The 14,262-nt window shown below is 45.6% G+C and overlaps 1 non-coding gene across 1 annotated transcript; it reads left to right on the forward strand.

Annotated features, from left to right (window-relative positions):
* Positions 1-266: 266 nt before the first annotated feature.
* Positions 267-337, forward strand: TRNAG-GCC (transfer RNA glycine (anticodon GCC)). The gene has a single exon. It is a non-coding gene; the product is annotated as a tRNA-Gly (tRNA).
* The last annotated feature ends 13,925 nt before the right edge of the window (positions 338-14,262 follow it).

Raw genomic sequence — 14,262 nt, forward strand, 5'->3', positions numbered from 1 at the left:
TATAGCTCCCGTGTCCTTGACATAAAGGATTGTCGCTTGCAGAGAGAGTGAACGACTATTTAAGTTTAAATCCTTAATTTAATTCTGCTTCCGAAGAATATATACACTTAATTATTATGATGTGAAATCTTAGAGATAATATTTTATTTGATTAAAGACCATGAATGTATGTATTTATTAGTGTGAAAGCCTTTATCGTAAGGTTAAAATAGTATCCTTTAAATGTTGTCACTATATAAAAGGTAAATTTTTAGAGTTCAATCCTTGCACCAGTGGTCTAGTGGTAGAATAGTACCCTGCCACGGTACAGACCCGGGTTCGATTCCCGGCTGGTGCATATCCGTTTTTCCTTCCATGTTTCTGAGTTTCATCGGCTTCAGTTTTGGAAATAGCTGCGCCGAAACCGTGAGAAACTTTTCATTTTGTTTGCACAGGGAAACTGTCAGAATCTTTTCCAGAAATCTAATCATGGGATTTTAACTTTATAGGAATGCTTAACATTGCTCTAACCATACTGATCTATCTAAAATAAGGACACATTAATTAGTAAATACAATGAATGAGAATTTAAAAAAACATTCATACCATGCATTGGGGTGTTGAATTCAAACAACACGAGTGAAAATTATATCGCCCTGCTGTTTAGTTCTTCCAAAAATGTCCCACAATATTTTTCAGGAAGGTCACTCAGATAGGCAAAAAAATCTCGCAGCCGCAGAGATTTTATCTTCTCCAATGCATCGGCCAGTTGTGCATAACAATGCACCAGTGCTTATGAGTTGTATAAACAAAACCAGTGCTGCACCAGTGCTTATGAGTTGTATAAACAAAACCAGTGCTTAAAAAATATAACGCCCCAACGCTTGTGTGCTCGAGAAAACCTCAATGCTATATTTTTCACAAACTAACGCACTAGTGCATTAAAGGTAACGATACACCCGTGCTTTAAAAAGCGAATCACACCGGTGCATGAAATGTATATCTTTTAGGTGTGTATTTATTTTACAAATGCATTCGGATATTATTTTTTATTATTGTAAATATCGTTGTTGAAAAATACTGGGCATTAATATATAATGTCTCACTATCCATTTTCTCTTTTTAAGAAACATCGACTTGTGACAGTGTAATGTTCCAAACTTGGATAAACAATAATATATAAAGCAAAATCGATTTACAACACAAAAATTATAAACATTCAGCAAATACTCATAAAAACTCTAGAAGTAGGAACCAACTGAGCCATTTTATTAATCCAATGGAGAAAGTAAAATAGAATGGAGAAGTGCACATGGGCTTGCTTCAATGGCAAGCATGATATAACCCATGTGATAAGACAATGATATCAAATGTTGATAATGACTGCTTCTCTAATGCTTTATTCTGCCCAAAAAACTACATTGCTAGCTGGAAAGGAATTGTTGGAAACCATACCTCTAGTGCTCCAAAAATGCTACAAAATTAACCCTAAGCTCCTTGACCAAAACCCACAAAAACCCAAAAAGTATTTGGTCTGAAACAAGCCTCCCAAAATCGACCTCCAAGAGGCCCTATGCCCTCCAAGACTGCTCAAGAACACAACCTGCAAAGATACCAACAAAATCCTCCTCCAAGGCTCCAGAAAAGTAGCAATCTCCTCCACAAGTGCTTCCCTTAACTCTCCCGGCAAAGATCAACCTCAATAGCTGAGACTCCACCTCCCACGTGTGCACAATATGTTGCCTCTGCGCTAGCCCAGGAAGTGCGAAAGTCACACTGAATAGGAGCTCTCTCCTCCAGCTCCAAAACTCACCAAAATGGAAGCCAAACACCTATGCCTCCTTTCCAAAATTTCTCTTGGCCAAAGCTCCTTTGGAAGATGTCACAATCACAACTCGACCTCCCTTCACTGTGTCCTCCAGAAATACGCACCACCTAGAGATGATGAATGCAACTGTTGGAAATCACAATGAAATCCTCCTCCGAAAGAATGTACATGAACCTCTCTAGGGTGGCACTCAAAGTCCCCCAAAGAAAGGGTGAGCTCTCCACTTGAAGAACTCTTGCTAAACAACAAGTGACTCGGCTAAGCAGCTCAAGCAACCAAAGAGAAATTAGATAGGCAAAAGACGATGAAATGAGGAGAGTTGCGTTCCTTTTATAGATTTCATGGAGCACTTTTCCCTTCATTTTCCCTCTATCGTGGGCCCCTCACTTAACCATCGACTTCCCCTCTCATGCAATTCGAACTAGGGAGTGCATATTCTCCTAGTGTGGGTGGCCCCCATGTATAACTTAACCACACCAAATAAATTCTACTAAAGTCAAAGCCTCCTAATATAATTGAATGGACCCCATCACCTCCGAAATTGGCCCCAAAATGTAGTGATTAAATATGTTCCAAATTAATTTAGGAGGGGACATTATAGTCCTTCCCTCCCAAATGTTGCTTCTCCCCAAGCAACTTCAATGTTGGATTCTCAAGTATGTGCTTACTCTCCCAAGAAGCATCGTCATCTGGTAAGCTCTTCCAACGCATCAAATATTCTCTAATTATCCTGCTTCTGAGCTTCCTTTCCCTGGTCTCCAAGATGGCCTCTAGTTCTAAAAATAGGTGCCCCTCATTATCAAGTGGAGGAAACTCCACAACTGTTGTAACATGTTTCCCCAACACCCTCTTGAGGCATGAAACATGGAAAATATTGTGGATCATGCTCCTTGGTGGTAGCTCCAACTCGTAAGCCACCTCTCCAACCCTCCTGATCACCCTGTAAGGCCCAAAGAATCTCAGTTGTAGCTTCTCGACCCCCTTCTGCTTCAGAGTGGACTGTCGGTATGGCTGCAATCGAAGGTACGCCAAGTCCCCTTCCTTGAAATGCCTTTCCACTCGATGCCTATCATCATATATCTTCTGTTGATTCTGAGATGTCTGCAAGTTATCCTTAAGAGCCTAGAGGATATCTTGGCTCTCTAGGATCCAATCTTTGGCCTTTGGGGCCTAACTGTCTTAAAAAACAATGCCAGCAAAAGCCAAAGCGTCTTAACTTATAAAGCATATAAAGGAGTCATACCAATGGACATATGATGTGTCGTGTTGTAACAATACTCTCCCAAATGAAACCATCGAATCCAAGACCTCTGCTACCCTGTCACATAGTTCTTGAGATAGCCCTCTAACCACTAGTTCACCCTCTCTGTCTGGTTGTCAGTTTGTGGATGATAATTGGTGTTCGAGGTGAGCTCGGTGCCAACTAGGCTGAAAAGATCCTACTAAAATCCCCCCATGAATCGGCTATCTCAGTCATTGACTATAGTCTTAGGGAGTCCGTGTAGACAAAAGGCCTCCCTAAAGAATAACTCTGCCACCTGTGAAGCTGAATATCATGTCAAAATGGAAAATAAATGTGCGAACTTGGTCAGTCGACCGACCACCACAAAAATACAATCTTTCCCTTGTACCGAGGGAAGTCTGGTGATGAAGTCCATAGAGATACTCTCCCATTTCCCCTCAGGGATGGGAAGAGGCTGCAATAGTCCTGTTGGATGGGTCAACTCCCCTTTGTTCCTCTGACAAGCCTCACACTCCTACACATGCCTCAACACGTCCCCTTTGAGGCCCTTCCAGGTGAAGCACTCTCTCATTGCCATATAGGTCTTTCTGAACCCCTGGTGTCCAAATAAAGGAGAATCATGAGTTACACGAAGGATGCGCTCCCTCAACTGGGACCCCGAAACCAAGAATATGCTCCCTTTGTAGTATATAACCTCATCCATCACCCTGTAGCACTCATCTACATAGCTTCCCTCTAAGATATCGCATGCTCGTCGATCCTTGGTGTAATCTACTAATAATTGTGCCTTCCAATCATGGCAAATTCTCATGAGTGAAAGTCCTGTGGGTCTCTTGGATAGTGCATCTGCCATCACATTGTGCTTTTCCCATACATACTCAATATTGAAATCATAGGCCCACACCTTGCTAACCCATCTATGTTGTCTATCATTGAGGCCTTGTTTCCCCATGAAATGGTGAAGACTGTTGTGATCCGTCTTCACTCGAAACCGATTTCCCACTAGGTATTTTCTAAATTTGTCCAATGCATGCATTATAGCCAACATCTCCTTGTCATATATGGAATACGACCTCTCATGTGGTAGGATCTTCCAGCTCTCAAAAGCAATGGGGTGCCTTCCTTGGGACAAGACTTCCCCAATCCCCTCACCCGATGCATCACTCTCCAATGTGAAAGGTTGTGTGAAAACTGGGAGTGCTAATACTGGGCAACAATTCATCACCTCCTTGAGGCAGTCGAATGCTGCTTGAGCCCCATTTGTCCATGCAAAAGCCCCCTTCTAAGTCAAATTAGTAAGGGGTGCCGCCAACTATGAGAAGCCCTTAACAAACTTCCGATAATAAGTACAGATGCCCAAGAATCCTCTCAACATTGTCACATCTCTAGGCTCTGGCCAATCTCGAATGGCCTTGATCTTCTCCTCATGCACCTCGACCCCATCTGCACCTATGATGTGCCCCAAGTAGAGCATCTTTGTTAGCCCAAACTCACACTTGGACATCTTGGCATAAAGCTGCTGCTCCTCCAAGATACGCAACACTATCTCTAGATGTTGCAGGTGCTCCTCCCACGTCTTGTTATAGATCAAGATGTCATCAAAGAATACTAGTACAAATCTCCTCAGCTGACCTCTAAACACATGGTTCATGCATGACTAAAAGGTAGCAGGTGCGTTGGTCAACCCAAAAGACATGGCCAAGAACTCGAAATGCCCATAATGACACCTAAAGGTTGTCTTAAGAATATCTTTCCCCCTCACTCAAATCTGATGATACCCAGACCACAAATCTATCTTAAAGAAGTACTTGGCTCCTCTAAGTTTGTCTATCAACTCATCAATACGCGGAATGGGATATCGGTTCTTCTGTGTCTTCTTGTTGAGGGCCTTGTAGTCAATGCAAATGCAAAGAATCCCATCCTTCTTCTTCACCAGCACCACTGAAGAAACCAATGGACTAGAACTCGGTTTGATGTGGCCCAATTCTAATAGCTCCATGATGGCCCTCTCAATCTCATCCTTATAGGCTTTGGGATGCCTATAGGGTGTAGTAATGATTGCTTGCACACCAAGCTCCAACTCTACAGTGTGCTTGAACCCCCTGTCAGGTGGTTGTCCCGGTGGTATGTCTCCCAAAACTACTGAATATCTATCCAGTATCGCCTATATGTCTGAATGTGGTGGATTGGCCTTCCCCCCAACCTATGAAATCCTTAGCTCTATTGCGCATGCTATGTCTCCATGCCTCAAATCGGCCTCCATCCTGTGGGCCAAAACTGTTTGTGGAGGATAAGAATAAATGCCTCAAAGAACCATTTGCTTACAATCCGGCCTAGCAAACTCCATCAATAGTTGCTTCCAATCAGTGGTAACTCGATCAAGGGAATAAAACCATGGACACCCATCACCACATTGGTTTCTGGTACATCCACCATGAAGAAGTGGTTTGTCATCAAATAGTTCCCCATGGTCATTGTCAGAGCAGGAACATATCGAGTGCACTGCATAGTCTTGTCTCTTGGTACTAGAACTAAAAACCCCTCAAAATCTGCAGTGGCGATCCTATGGACCATATGAGCATCGATAAAATTGTGGGTGGCCCCACTGTCTACTAAAACTGAGACACACAACCCCTGCACTATACCTCTGATCCTCATGGTAAAAAATTTGGGAATCTCGCATAAAGAAGCTACGACTCCCCTAGTTGGTCCAAAAGATGCTCCCCCATGTGGTGGTGGTCCCCTCTTTGCTGGATCCTCATTGTCTCCCCCACTAAACTCCAACTCCACCTCAGCCTCCTTATCTCTATCCGAGAAGACCTCGATTTAATGTGCCTTGCCTAATGTGCACTGATGGCCCAATGCCCAAGGATCTCGACATGTAAAGCACAACTTCCTCCTCTTGAGGTTTCTCCTTGTCTCATCATCCAAATGTCCTTGCCCTTGGGCTTCTCTCTGCATTGTGGGTGCTCTAGCGTCACTTCCCTTCTAAGGGTAGGGAGTGCATGGACGAAAGGGTGCCCGAGTCCTGGGGATGCCCCCCCTACAAATCTCTCGTACAAGTCACTGTCTCCAGAAGAGTAGATGGTCTGCATGAGTTCACCAATCCCCGTAGTGGCTCTGTAAACCCCTCCACAAATGTGTATACTCTCCTAGCATATGAAAAATCTAGCACCATGACTGAGACCCTCAGGAACTCTAAAATATAATGCTCGGGATGTCCTGTCTGCCTGAGCTGGTTCAACTCCCTGAAGTGAGCCTCTGGATCCCTTCGATCAAAACGATCGACTACTCTCTATGTGAATTCCTCATAGGAGGTCACATTGGCATGCCCTAGAGTGGACAAGCCATGAAACCACCAGTCATGTGCCTCCCCCTCCAAATGCAATGTGGCCATTTTAATGGCCTTTACCTCTGTCATCCTGTTGAGCTAGAAATATGTGTCCAACTTCTCCACCCAAGCACGTGCTATGCACTTGGTAGTTCCATTATAGGTGGGAAAGTACATATTCAAAATGGTGCACTGCAGCTCATATTTTTGTGTACCATGGGCTCCATAGCCCTTCCCCTTCTCATTCTGTTTGAGCTGGCAAAAGTCTCTGAAAGATAGTGCCTCCCTGAAGTCTGCTCCCATGGACTGCCACTCCCTGAAATGCTCCCCCATAGGTGATTGATCCTCAACTCCACCTGGTTCACCTTGTGCCAAAGGTAAGAAAGACGGTAGAGTGGCTCGAGTTGGCCCACTCGATGATGGAGGTTGCGCAGTGGGTGAAAGATGATCAAGTTGTTGAGAGGCCCCTGAAGTCTCTCCAAATAGAAACTCCTGGTGAGTGCTCCACTCCCGGTTCTGCATTTTGATCTCATCCAACATCTCCTTCTGCCCCTTTGCCAAATCACTTAGAGCCTTCAAGAGACTGTCAAAGGAAATCCCTTCTCTTCTCGTGGGCTCCCCTATGTCTTCTGTTACCACTGCCTTACCATGGTCCTCTGTGTCCAAAGTGATCTCCAACTCCCTCTCGCTGCTTTGGTACCTTTGCCTCATGTAGAAATATTATGTCGATCCTCCTCACTCATAGGAAAATCCCCATGGTTGAGCTAGGATCTAAGCTCTGATACCACTGTAATGTTCCAAACTTGGATAAACAGTAACATATAAATCAAAATCGATTTACAACACAAAAATTTTAAACATTCAACAAATACTCATAAAACTCCAAAAGTAAGAACCAGCTGAGCCATTTTATTAATCCGATAGAGAAAGTACAATAAAATGGAGAAATGCACATGGGCTTGCCTCAATGGAAAGTGTGATAGAACACAGGTGATAAGACAATGATATCAAATGTTGATAATGGTTGCTCCTCTAATGCTCTGCGATGCCCAAAAAAATACACTGCTAGCTGGAAAGGAACTGCTAGAAACCCCACCTATGGTGGTCTAAAAATGCTGCAAAATTAACCCCAATCTCCTTGACCAAAACCCACAAAAGCCCATAAAGGTTGTCTAAAACCAACCTCCCAAAATCGACCTCCAAGAGGCTCTACGCCTGATCCAGGTGGATATTGGTGGCCACCTGCCAAGTCCACCTGGACCCCCACCATTGTCTTTCTCAGCATTTTCAGTTTCCTTAATTGTAGCACAACTTACTATTTTTAGCAGTTTTTCGGGTCCTGAACTTCCGGAGCTGTTTTGAGGCCCTAAACGACATTTTTTGGGAAATCTACCGCCAACGATTTTTCTGATAAAAATCGTCTTTTCCGTCGTAGTCCTCGGAGAGATCTTTCCAACGGGCTATCATGCACGTCAAACGGAGATAGTATGACCAATTCGCGACCCCGGGAAGTTGATGTACCAACTTACCCAAAAACGGGGCCCACAATTTGGCGTTTCATCTTCTAGGGTTAGGTTTTGGAATGTGAAGGGTTTTCTATTGTTTCTCAACAATAAATAGGCCTCCGAGCCTCATTGTAAGACAGTTCAGAGGCATGTAGCCATCACATCTCTTCTCAGAGATAAGCTACCATCGCCCTAGCTAGTTTATTTCCATTTCTGTTGTAAGCATATTTGAGTATTTTCCATTAATGAAATGAAGTATTATTTCCGCTGCATCTTTGTGTATATGGTTATCTCTGTAATTTGTTGCGTTCCTGTTTAAATCTGGATCAGTGGTATCAGAGCGGTCTGCTTTTTCTCTGTTTTTCTTTGCATGTCCCCAACAAGGTCGGGATATAAGGAGTTAGGGCTTGAACTGGTTGAACCTTTGCAAGACCAGCCTCGCAAATCCCGACGGCCTCCCATGGCGGACGAGAAGAAAGACGAGGGGGCAGGAGATCCCATCAAAATATTGCTCGAAGAAGCCCTCGAGCGACAACGGAATGCGATGATGGACAGTTTTGCCCAGATCCTTCAGCGGCTACCGAGAAGCAACGCATCGGCTTCCAGCAGCTACTCTGGAAACGCCACACCCTTTAAGGTACAAGTTAATTTTGAAATCCCCATATTCGAAGGTCAGATAGACGCAGATGCCGTAGATAAATGGTTAAATCTGCTAGAGGGTTATTTTTTTGTTCATGAATTTTCGAGTCGGGAAAAGATTGTTTTTGCTCTCCTCAAAGCAGCCCCCCACGTCAAGGACTGGTGGGAAACCTACTGCGAGCAGAAGGATGAAAGTACTGGCTCACTATTTTCAGCCGCACCCACCTGGGATTCGTTCCGGGATGCTATCAAGGAGCAGTACTACCCTGTCGGGAGCTATGAGGATGAATACATAAAGTGGACCACGCTGCGGCAGGGAAGGGACCAAGACGTGCCGGAGTTCACCAATCTTTTCCATACCCTTCGCACAAAGTTGGGTATCAAGGATTCGGAGCAACATTTGATACTCAAATACCGTGGCTGCCTGCACAAGTACATCCAGGAAGAAATACAATTCCTAAACATCCCCTCGCTCGGCGCAGCATACCGGTATGCCGTCAAGGTCGAGCAGAAGTTTAAACAAAAGAAGCGAGACTTTGGATCTGCGAATCCAAAGCAGGGGAAAGGTGCCCCTAAACCACAGAACAAAGGACAAATCCAAGGCGGGACAACCCAAGACAACCAGCCGAAGCTGCAAGCAAAGAACAGCACCGCGAAGCCGAGAAAGGACACTGGAAAATGGTGCGAGTTCCATAAGAGCTCCACTCACAACACAAGTGAGTGTCGGGCCAAGCAGTCACTGGTGGCTGAGCTAAAGGTTTCAGAATCAGATGCATGTTCTGACACGGAGTCAGAACCCGATAAGGGGTATGAAAAAGGGAAGCAGATCATTGATGCGGACCCCAGCGCCACTGTTGCTACCGCAAAGATCCAGAAAAATGAACCCGAAGATCCAGAGGAGGAGGAGCGTCTCTTCCACTCCCAGATGTGGGTAAAGGGCTCCCCGATACAGTTCATTGTTGATAGCGGGAGTCAAAAGAACCTCATTTCGGCAGAGGTCGTGAAGCGGTTGGGCTTACCGACCACATCACATCCACAACCATACACCATTGGGTGGCTTCACCAAGGACGAGATCTTCGCGTGAGCCAGCAGTGTCGCCTTCCATACAACATCAAGCCCTTCACGGATGAGGTATTGTGTGACATTGCTCCCCTTGAAGTTTGTGATGTATTACTAGGACAACCATACTTGTGGAAGCGACATGCTGTGTATGAATCGAGGCCCCGTGCAGTTATTATTACATTGGGAAATAAGTTGTTCAGGATACCAGAGGTAGCACCACCTACCGCCCTCTCTTTGATTACTGCAAAACAATGCAGTAAGATCATTTCCAAAACCAGGAAATTTGTTTTCCTGATGATACGCCCTCAAGGAAAGAATAAGACAGTGGCTGCGGCCTCCAAACGGGGCTCCTCTGCACGACAACTACAGATGGACAAGATTGTGGAGGAGTACGAGGACATCTTCACCTCCCCGGCAGGGGTTCCTCTGCACTGTCAAGTCAAGAACTCCATCGATCTGACCCCAGGTGCACCGCTACCCAATGGACCAATTTATCGGCGCTCCGTTCTGGAGAACGATGAAATCAAGAGGCAGATTCAGGAGCTCCTGCAGAAAGGTCACATCCGTCCGAGTTCATCGCCCTGTGGGAGCCCGATCGTGTTGGTACAGAAGAAGGATGGGACGTAGAGACTCTGTATTGACTATCGGGCGCTGAACAAGATCACTGTCCGTAATAGGTACCCGATCCCACGGATTGATGACCTCCTAGACCAACTAAAGGGGGCGAAATATTTCAGCAAGATCGATCTGAAGTCAGGATATCACCAGGTACCAATCGAACCCTCAGATGTGTGGAAGACTGCCTTCAAATCCAAGGAGGGCCTCTTCGAATGGTTGGTCATGCCTTTCGGATTGACGAATGCTCCTGCAACCTTTATGAGGCTAATGGATGACATCTTGCGGCCATGCACCAACTCCTTTGTAGTAGTATACTTGGATGACATTCTGATCTTCAGCCAGAGTTGGGAAGAGCACCTCCACCACATCCGACAGGTTCTCCAAACACTGCGGCAACACAAGCTATGTGCCAATTTGGAGAAATGCACTTTTGGCATGACCGAGGTTCAGTATCTGGGATACATCATTGATGAACAGGGGGTGCATGTCGATCCAGCCAAGGTCCAAGTCATTCGGGATTGGCCCTCTCCAACCACTCTAACAGAGCTACGCAGCTTTCTAGGTCTTGCCAACTTCTACCGCAGGTTTGTGTTGGGGTTTTCTCATATTTCTTGGCCCTTGAGTCAAGTCACCAAGGGCGGGGCGAAAGCAAAATTCTTTTGGTCTGAATCTCAACAGAAGACATTCAGGGAGTTGAAGGATCGCCTCTGCACGGCACCAGTGCTCGCGTTACCAGATTTACAACAACCATTTGAGGTCGAGACAGATGCCTCTGACTATGCTATTGGGGCAGTCCTTACTCAACATGGACATCCAGTGGCATATCACAGTGAAACACTTTCAGACACAGTCCGGAAGTACCCCACTTATGATAAAGAGATGTATTCCATTGTACAGGCCTGCCGACAATGGAAGCATTACATTTTGGGGAAGGAAACGGTCATCCACACAGACCACCGACCTCTGCAGTTCATACAGACCCAAGGGAAATTTCAAAATGATCGCCATCAGAAGTGGTCTACATACCTGCAACAGTTTCACTTGAATATCAAGTACAAAAAGGGCAGCACCAATAATGTTGCAGATTGCCTCAGTCGACCACCGATCATGGCGCTAACCACCGTGCTCAACTCCTGCGGGCACGAGACTTCTGATTGGCCACTTCTCTACAAAAGCGACCCAGAATTCGGCCACACATACCAGACACTCTTGGAGGGTCGGCAGGTTGCAGATTTTCACCTCCAGGATGCCCTATTATGCCACCTCGGTCACCTTTGTGTTCCTTCAAGCGAGCGTGCCAAGATGATTTGGGAAGCACACTACAGTCGGGCTGCTGGGCATTTCGGGGTCGAGAAAACAGTGGCAGTACTGCAAAATTATTTCTATTGGCCGAATCTTCGACAGGATGTTGGGAAGTACATCCGATCATGTACTGCCTGTGCCATTGCCAAACCGACCATTAAGAAGCAAGGCCTCTACACCCCGTTGCCTACCCCTAGTCGACCTTGGGAATCCATCTCCATGGATTACATGTCAGGCCTTCCTTCCACTAAGCATGGAAATGACTGTGTTTTTGTGGTCGTCGACAGGTTCTCAAAGATGGCCATTATGATGGCCTGCAAGAAGAATATCACCGCAGAAGCCACTGCTAAACTCTTCTTTGAACGAGTGTGGGTGCACTTTGGGATCCCACAGTCTATCATCTCAGATCGGGACAGTCGGTTTCTCAGCACATTTTGGTCCAGTCTCTGGTCAATGATGGACACCAAACTCACGAAGTCCACAGCCTTCCATCCTCAAACTGATGGCCAGACAGAGGTTGTCAATAGGATGATTGTGCACATTCTGCGCATGTATAACTCAAAGCATCCACGCACATGGGACGAGAGCCTCCCCTATGTTCAGCATAGCTACAACCGAGCTCTTCACAGCTCCACTGGCCATAGCCCTTTTCAGGTGGGTTTGGGATTCCAGCCACTATGCCCCATTGATGTGGCCATGCCACTTGCAGCTACTCACATGAATTCAACTCATGTCCAGTCCGAAACAGATAAGGCCACCAGCTTCATTGAGCGCATCCAACATATTCGCCAGCAGGTCCATGAAATTCTTGAGAAATCAAGTGCCAAGTACAAGCAGCGACATGATCAACATCGGGTGCCACACAAGTTTCAGGTGGGCGACAAAGTCTGGTTGCATTTGCAAAAGGAACGCCTTACTGGAGCCTATCGGAAATTAAGACCACTCCGATATGGTCCTTACACCATTACTAAGGCTATGGGAGATAATGCATTTGAGCTCAGCCTTCCCCCATTCCTTGGCCTGCACCCAGTGTTCAATGTGGACCGCCTTCGGCCATACTTTCCACCATTGCTAGACACATCCGACATTGCAGAACAGCTCAAACCCACAGAATTAAATCCAGATTGCATGGAACAAGCTGCAACTGATCGGATCATGGACACAAAGATCAAGAACACTCGCCAACAAAATATCCAACTGTATCGAGTTGTTAAAGCAGGCCAACTCCTTCAGCAGGGCAAGTGGCTCACCAGGGAACAAGTTCAGCAGAAGTTTCCTCATCTCATGGAGGATCTCAACGCAATGGGGACCATTGCTTCCTAAGGGGGGAGGAATGATCCAGGTGGATATTGGTGGCCACCTGCCAAGTCCACCTGGACCCCCACCATTGTCTTTCTCAGCATTTTCAGTTTCCTTAATTGTAGCACAACTTACTATTTTTAGCAGTTTTTCGGGGCCTGAACTTCCGGAGCCGTTTTGAGGCCCTAAACGACGTTTTTTGGGAAATCTACCGCCAGCGATTTTTTCGATAAAAAACGTCTTTTCCGTCGTAGTCCTCGGAGAGATCTTTCCAACGGGCTATCATGCACGTCAAACGGAGATAGTATGACCAATTCGCGACCCCGGGAAGTTGATGTACCAACTTACCCAAAAACGGGGCCCACAATTTGGCGTTTCATCTTCTAGGGTTAGGTTTTGGAATGTGAAGGGTTTTCTATTGTTTCTCAACAATAAATAGGCCTCCGAGCCTCATTGTAAGACAGTTCAGAGGCATGTAGCCATCACATCTCTTCTCAGAGATAAGCTACCATCGCCCTAGCTAGTTTATTTCCATTTCTGTTGTAAACATATTTGAGTATTTTCCATTAATGAAATGAAGTATTATTTCCGCTGCATCTTTGTGTATATGGTTATCTCTGTAATTTGTTGCGTTCCTGTTTAAATCCGGATCAACGCCCTCCAAGACTGCTCAAGAACACAACCTGCAAAGATACCAACTAAATCCTCCTCAAGGCTCTGGAAAAGTAGAAATCTCCTCCACAAGTTCTTCCCTTAACTCTCCTAACAAAGATCAACCTCAATAGTTGAGACTCCACCTCCCACGTGTGCACAATATGTTGTCTCTATGCTAACCAGGAAGTGTGAAAGTCACACTGAATAGGAGCTCTCTCCTCCAGCTCCAAAACTCACCAAAATGGCAGCCAAACACCTATGCCTCCTTTTTAGAATTTCTCCCAGCCAAAGCTCCTCTGGAAGATGTCACAATCACAACTTGGCCTCCCTTCACTGCGTCCTCCAAAAATACGCACCACCTGGAGATGATGAATGCAATTGCTGGAAATCACAATGAAATCCTCCTCCAAAAGAATGTAGATGAACCTCTCTAGGGTGGCACTCGAAGTCCCTCGAAGAAAGGGTGAGCTCTCTGCTTGAAGAACTCTTGCTAAACAACAAGTGACTCGGCTAAGCAGCGCGAGCAACCAAAGAGAAATTCGATATGCCAAAAATGATGAAATGAGGAGAAATGTTTTCCTTTTATGGATTTTGTGGAGTGCTTTTGCCTCCATTTTCGCTCCATCGTGGGCCCCTCACTTAACCAACAACGTCCCCTCTCATGCAATTCGAACTAGGGAGTGCGTATTTTCCTAGTGTGGGGGGCCTCCACATATAACTTAACCAAACCAAAATAACTTCTACTAATGTCTAAGTCTCCTAATATAATCGAATGGGCCCCATCACCTCCAAAATTGGCCC

The sequence above is a fragment of the Pinus tabuliformis genome, chromosome 8, assembly GCF_031772625.1.
Source record: "Pinus tabuliformis cultivar Carrire ecotype Pingquan chromosome 8, CPIR1, whole genome shotgun sequence".
Taxonomy (NCBI): Eukaryota; Viridiplantae; Streptophyta; class Pinopsida; order Pinales; family Pinaceae; genus Pinus; species Pinus tabuliformis.